Below are 7,092 nucleotides of genomic sequence, written 5' to 3' on the forward strand. Positions count from 1 at the left end.
CCCCGCCGTGACGCGCTGCGGCCCCCGGTCCCGTCCCGGAGCGCGCCTCCTTCAGGACGGCCGCCTCCTCCCAGAGGAGCCAGCCCTGCCCTTCACAGCTTCGCCTGAGTTCCGGGACCCGGGAGGCACAATTTAGGGCAGACCTGGGGAGCAGCCTTCTTGGAAATTGGGTGGGAGGCGTTGGAGAGGGAGACCAGGCGCAGGGTGGACGAGGGATCCAGGGCCCAAACGAACCACACAGGCCTTAGTGCCTCAAGTGCCCCAAGGGGAGTTCGCAACACCCCAGGAGTTCCTGCCCTTCACTGAAGTTGTTAAGGAAAACTGCAGAAGAGATGCAAGAGAAGGCTAAATTCAGTTAGTTCTCCCCTTTCCTACCTAGTTGTTTTCTCATTTACTTTTTATTCATATCTCTTGAAGCTTATTGACAGTCACTGGAACGCTGGTGAATGAAAAGGCCTGTTCCATCGCTGGATGCAGGACTCTAGACACAGATCTGATGGTCCAGGGCAGGGTATCCAAACTTCCTGCAGGACCTGGCTGTGGAGCATCTGGGGCCTTCCCAGCGTCGTCTGGGGAGGTCCTTCCAGGACATGGGTGTGAGAGTCTGTTCTCTTGGTTGCAGTTGCCAGGTGCCCAGATACCAGGTGCCGAGCTGGGACTCAGTCTCTCCTGAGTGCCTGGGCAGTGATGTCCTTTGGCCCCTGTGTGTGAGCATTCAAATGACTAGGGCAACCAGCTGTTATAAACCGGCCATAAGAGAACCCTTCCTGATAATGCAGGAAAAGCCATATGGTTCTGAGTTGAAAAGCTAAAGAGAAAACTCAGCACTACTGCCAAGAATAGGGAGTGAGAGAGAGAGAGAGAGAGAGAGAGAGAGAGAGACAAAACCCCCAAACTCTCTTTCAAAGAGAGATTAGATGAGATCTTCCCAGAAATCTAGGCTGAAAGAACTCAGTCTGGATTTGAATTAGAAGAGGAAGAGAGCTCCCAGAATAGGACAGCCAGTAGTTAGGTGGGCCCACCTCAGACCCTAGAGGTGGGTTCAAGCAATGGCTTGGGGGTGCCAGACTAAGGGGCTTTTCTCAGTAGGTGTGTGGCCAGGTAGGTAAGACTCAGTCTGCAATGACTCCTTGACCTACAAATGCCTATCTATATAGAGTTGGTTCCTCTAGCACTCCAGGCACCTAAATCCGGAGTTTAGAATCTGCCAGAGCATTGAGGAAGACCTGAAGGTGGAGGAGGGGTGGGGATGACCAGAGAGGCATGAACTTACCTGAGGATAAGGAAATGACAATCTTCTTCCTCCTGGAGGTTTACACACTATAGAGCATTCAGCCTTACACATTTATGAGATGTAATGTTCTCCTCCTTTTCCTGACGTACAGAGGAAAGTAGCTTCCTCAAGGACACAGCTATGAAATAGTGCAGCCCAAATTTGAATTAAGTGTTTCCAACCTCCCAATCTATCATTTAACCTCCATATTATTCAAAAGAGGAGAAAATGACTTATGTGAGGGAATTTTGCACCAGAGCAGGGTGATGTACAGGCCCAAAATGATGCTTATTGAGTGAAGGCTGTAGAAAACGCTTCCCTGGCAATATTACGGGTTGCTTTTCAGAGAAAACAGGGAGAAACCAATGCAATTAACTTGAGCTTAGGGCTTCATAGAAGCAGCTGTCAGGAAAAAAACCAGAGGCCTATCCATAAGGTGGAACCTCTGTGCTGTCTCAGTTCGTGAAGAGAGAAGTCCAGGGCCAAAAGCCAATAGCTTCTGTGGTGGACAAATCAGGTGGAGCCAGCACTGGATTGCCAAGGCTGCAATGTTTGTTTTAAAGACAGTTACAATAGCAGGAAGATGCACGTGTGGTTAAAGGATAGGAGTGGGCATTTGGCCAGAACGTTCTCATTCTGGGTGGATGATGCATCCCTTAGGAAAAAGCAGGGTTTTTTTTTTGTTGATGTTGTTCTTTTATTGAGTTTATTGGTACATTTTAGGTATACAGTACAATTATATTCATTATTGGGATCTTGTACCTTTACATGACAGGTCTTAGTTCTCATTTTTTCCCCTTGTCCCTGCCTTCAGGAGAAACCAGGTTTGAGCGCCCACCTTTACTATTTTTATTCTGTTGGCAGTGAAATCTCAATTCCTATAAATTCATGCATGGCCCGAGGCAACACAGTGCTGTTACATCGTGCCTAATTCATTATTTTTCTGGTTTTCAGTTAAGATATTTGAAGATGGTCAAGAGGTTAGTGGGCTCTAAATGGAATGAAACAGAGCATTAGCAACCAATTAAGAAAAGAAAATTCTGAAATAGCAGCTTTGTGAGCTGAGGCTGGAAATTTAAGCTCACTTTTTGGGTGAAGCCCCCCCCCCCACTAACTGGTTTCATGTCAGTGTGTTTCAGACAAATGGTAATGCCGTCCTCTCAGATATGAACATCACTGGGGTATTAGGTACTGAACTTGAGCTGCTTTGAAGACTAAGACTGACTACCCTTGCTTTGCTTTCTTGGTGATGCCCTGCTTTAGGCAGTGGATGGAGGCTGGGGCCAGCATGGATCCACCTATGTAGATCCACTAGTGGGAGACAGTTCCCATCAGTTTACAGAGTACGAGTTTAATACAAGGGGCTGCGTCTAGGAAAGCACTGCACAAAAATAAGCACCTTTGTCAGGTATGGGAAATATTCCACTGAGAACATAGTCTTACTCTCATCTAAAACTGTGAAGTATTCTTGCCTGCAGCATGGTACAAGGGCTAAAGCAGGGACAGAGAAAGCCCCTGAGAAGCAAACAGGATGATGAGAAATCAGAAAGGCTGCTGGCCAGGGGAAGGCTGTTAGCAGGAGATGATGAGAGTATAAATGGTGTGGATAAGATGCGTATAGACTTGTTCATCAGATCCTGAAATATAGCACTGTCTGAGAACTGTGAGGCAAGTTCAGGACAAGTCAGCGGAAATACTATTTCATGCGGCAGGTAATGAATTGATGGAATGAATTCTCTCCCAGAGGTGGCACAACTGGCAATGCAAATGAACTCCAGAGGATTTGGATGATTGTGTAAACGGCAGGGTCATAACAGAGAGCTGCAGGAGATGAGGAGTATTCCACATGGTTAGGAGTCTAGGGTGACACAAGGGATCCTTACATAGTATGTACCTCAAGGTTTGTGTGGATAACAGAATTCTGGCCTTCCTGGCTGGCAGAGGTCTTTTGACTAAGAAATGGTAGAAATGAGACTGGACCACATAGAGCCAGCACACACACTCCTGAACAGGCAAAGCTTTCTAGGGGGGAAGGGGCTTCAGCCGAATGGGGGCTTTGGCTGGAGGGAGGCAGTGATCAGTCTACAGACTGATCAAGCTGCTGCTGCCAGAACAAATAGAGAAGCAGGTCTTTATTGATTTTCTTCGGGGTGAGATAAAATCTGATCATTTTAATTAGCCAGGGGCTTGGTGCCAAAAGATATTTCTTTTTGTGACAGTCTTAGGCCACCTGGCAGTCATAGTAAACACAAATTTCCTTGTATTTGGCACCATCAACCCATGTAGACATCCCAGCCCTGTGCTTGGTGGACTAACAGGAGATCAGCTTCTCCCAGGAACTGCTGAGTTGTTCTCACAGGTGGTGTCATGATCCTGCATAAATGTTTTGGTCTTATGAGAGGGATGAAGGATTTTTCAGTGTTTGAGCTGCTGTCAAGCCCAGGGATAGCGCAGAAGAATCACTAGCTCCAGTGGGAAATAGCCCAAGTTAATCCTGTATCGTAGGGTTGGACAAAACCTTTTAAAATGATCAAGTCTTGTGCAGAGCTGGGTAGACTCTGACTCACGGGTTAATTAGCAAAGGGGACAGGCAATGTGAAGAGATGGTGGGCCTTTCTTCCCATTTTAGTCTCCCACCTGACATCTGTAAGCCCATGTGAAGGAAGAGTCAGAGTTCTCAGAAAAAGTGGGCTTCACCGAGTAGCTCAGTGGCGTCGCACTTGCCTGATAAGGACAGGGTCCTGAGTTTGATCTCTGGTAACAACAACTGCAAGAGCCCAGAAGTAGGCTTCAGGTCTCTGGGACATAACCCAGGCAGCTGTTCCATAGCCAGAGAGCAAAGCTAGTGGGAAAATACTAATGTATTGCTCAGCCATGTGACCTTCAAAATTAGTAATTTTAAGTTGACTTAGGATAAATGAAGCTAGAGGGCTTAAGATCTTTTCTTAGTAATCATTTCTTACTTCATGGAAATATTCTGCTTTTGTGACTTTATCAGGATCTTATGATGGGTCTGCCGAAACATGCAGTGCTACAAAGGGTAATAGTTTATTGTGTCCGGGGTTTATTTTGTCATCCCTGCCTTCATTTCCACCACCGCTCCACCATGGTTGTTCCTAATTGTTTCACATGGAGCTTGGATGCCAGCCGATGTGCGGCACCAATATGATCTCCCTAATTCTACTACAATCCCTTGTGGCCTTTGCCTTCTGAAGGGAGCAACAGCCTGTTCTTTTTCACTCAAGCCCGTTTGAGCTGCGTTACTTCTTCATCTTGGCTTTAGATTTTGAGCATGTGCCATGGTGGTTTAGGAGGCTCTTTGTTTATACCTCTGGGACACTAAGAGGCTCGATTTTCATTTTCTGTTTCTGGCTCACTCCTCCCCAACCCCATGGTGTCTTTAAGGCTATTTTTACAGTGTATCTATCTTTGATGATTGTAAACTGGCCAGCAATACTGTTCAGGGCCCTTTGTTGAGATTCAGCACAGGCTTTGTTCACATGTAAGCAGTGGGCCTCTGGATTCCATTTTTGTGGCAGTGGTCTCAGAGCAGAAGCAGAGCCTTACAAATTTCTCATTTCTCCTTTCTTTGTGGTTCCCCTTGTCCTCTGTGCTTCTCTCGGGGAGGTTTTACTTATCGATTTATCGAGCGAGCCCATTGCGGATTTCCTATAGCATTCACACGGTGTAGGTAACAGAGTCCAGCTGACAAAGTGACTCCTGGGAGGCCCCAGCTTGCTCTGCCCAGCACATTCATTCCTGCAGAAGCTTTTGTGAAGGCTAAAATTGTTCATTCTTTTTGCCCCTAGGGCCCATAAGGTAACTGTGGCTTTGAAATGTGCTTCCTTAACTACTTCAGTGACTCACCATATCAATGTTGCCACAAGCCAACTTCCTGTCTCTAGGCTGGCTCTTTCATAACAGGTGAAAGGCAGGCCTGACAAAAACATCTTAAAACAATGGGATCGCCTTCATGTATTAAGTTATAGAATACACTCACATTCTCTGTTTTAACTGGTATTTACTTATTGCTTTCTGTATGTCAGGCACCGGGTCAAGCAACTTACATGTATTGCCTTGAAATTTCTAACAATAGCATGAGGTACTGCTATCTTGGGCATCTAATAGATGTGGAAACTGAGATCTGGAAAATTAAACAATGTATCGAAGTTCACATAAGTGCTAGACAAGACAGAGATCTCAATAAGTAGAAACATTTATTCCATATACATATATTCCCACTGTTATGCAAAACACTAGCTGTATAAAAACAAATGAAACTTGGGTCTAGGAGAGCTTATCTTAGAGTCAGGTTTCTACTCCAGATTTTCTGAATTCAGAGCTCCAATGCTGTCCACCTCAATCATTTGTACAGTTTAGGATGTCTGTGGGACAGAATCCAATCGATTTGGGATGATTTTGAGATGATGTCATTGACAATAATAGTCCGTGGGGCATTGCAAATTTCATTTACCTTTGTAAGTATATTGCTTAATTTGACCCAGTCTTTGGTACGTGGGCAGAGTAAATGAGTAGCTGGGTCTTGTAGAGGCTGGTTGCTCATGGAAGTTGAGTAACTTGATTCTAGATCCGGGTATTTTTGGCTCCTAGACCTACGGTCTCTACTTGTAATATGCAGGATGAGTGATGCATTCCAGGAGCGTTTCTTGGTGGGATACAGAACGGGTCATCTGAAAATATCTAGAAGCAGAAGTGAAGCTGAGAAACTCAGGCAGAATATGGGTATCAGCCTTGGAGGGAATTCTTGCTCTTGGAAAAGCATAGGATTCAAGAGTGTGTCTTGAAGATTTCCACTGATACATTCCTAAAGGGTAAGAAATTATTGCTTTAGAAAGACATTAGTTAGTAGCTTGTGGTTTCATACACATCTTCCCACATACCTCTGGGGATGTCTGCACTGTAGTTAAAGACACACAGTATCAGATGACTTGTGAAACTGCATTAGAACATGCTCTAACCAGAAGCTGATAAAAATGACCTATGGAATTTCATCCATCCACCTGCCCATCCATCCATCCATCCATCCACCCATCTATCCTTCCACCCATCCATCCACCCACCCAGTTGCAAATACTTATAAAGACCCTGTAATAACCTCTGTACTGTGCTAGGTCAGTACCGATATGATATGATATGACTGTTGAGGAATTTATAGTCTAATGTGGCACTGACCCTTGAAATGATTATCAGGTAGCAGAAAGCTGCTTATAATTAAATGCTAAATTCTGTAATTTGAATTCAAGGGCCGTAAGAGTTGGAATGCTGATAGAAATCTTCTTGATAAATGTGGGTTGACCAGGCTTCAGGAGGTACAGGAGAATTTAAAGATGAGCAAAGAGAATGAATGGTATCTAGTTGGGCATAGCATGAACAAAGAGGAATAAAAATGATAGGATATTTTCGATAAGTAACATTATTTTTTCTCTTGCTCATGCAGAAAACAAGGGAAAGACTAAAAAACTCAAAATATGAAGGAGAAAAACAAAATATCCTTCATAATCCTGGTAATGAAAGATAACCAGTGTTTTCTTCTAGATATTACATTGTTAGCTGTGGATTCATACTTAAATAAGATACAAAACTTTCTTTGTTATAATTTGACAGCCAATTGGTTTGCTTAGTATATGTTATTGAGTGACATGGTAAATTATATCAGTTGGTGTTCACTAGAGGAACAGCATATACATATATATATATATATGTATATGTATATACATATATAACAGCATATATATATACATATATATATTATATTATATATACATATAATATATATACATATATTATATATGTATATA

Source organism: Fukomys damarensis, unplaced genomic scaffold (genome assembly GCF_012274545.1).
Source record: "Fukomys damarensis isolate Sample0158 unplaced genomic scaffold, DMR_v1.0_HiC HiC_scaffold_11, whole genome shotgun sequence".
Taxonomy (NCBI): Eukaryota; Metazoa; Chordata; class Mammalia; order Rodentia; family Bathyergidae; genus Fukomys; species Fukomys damarensis.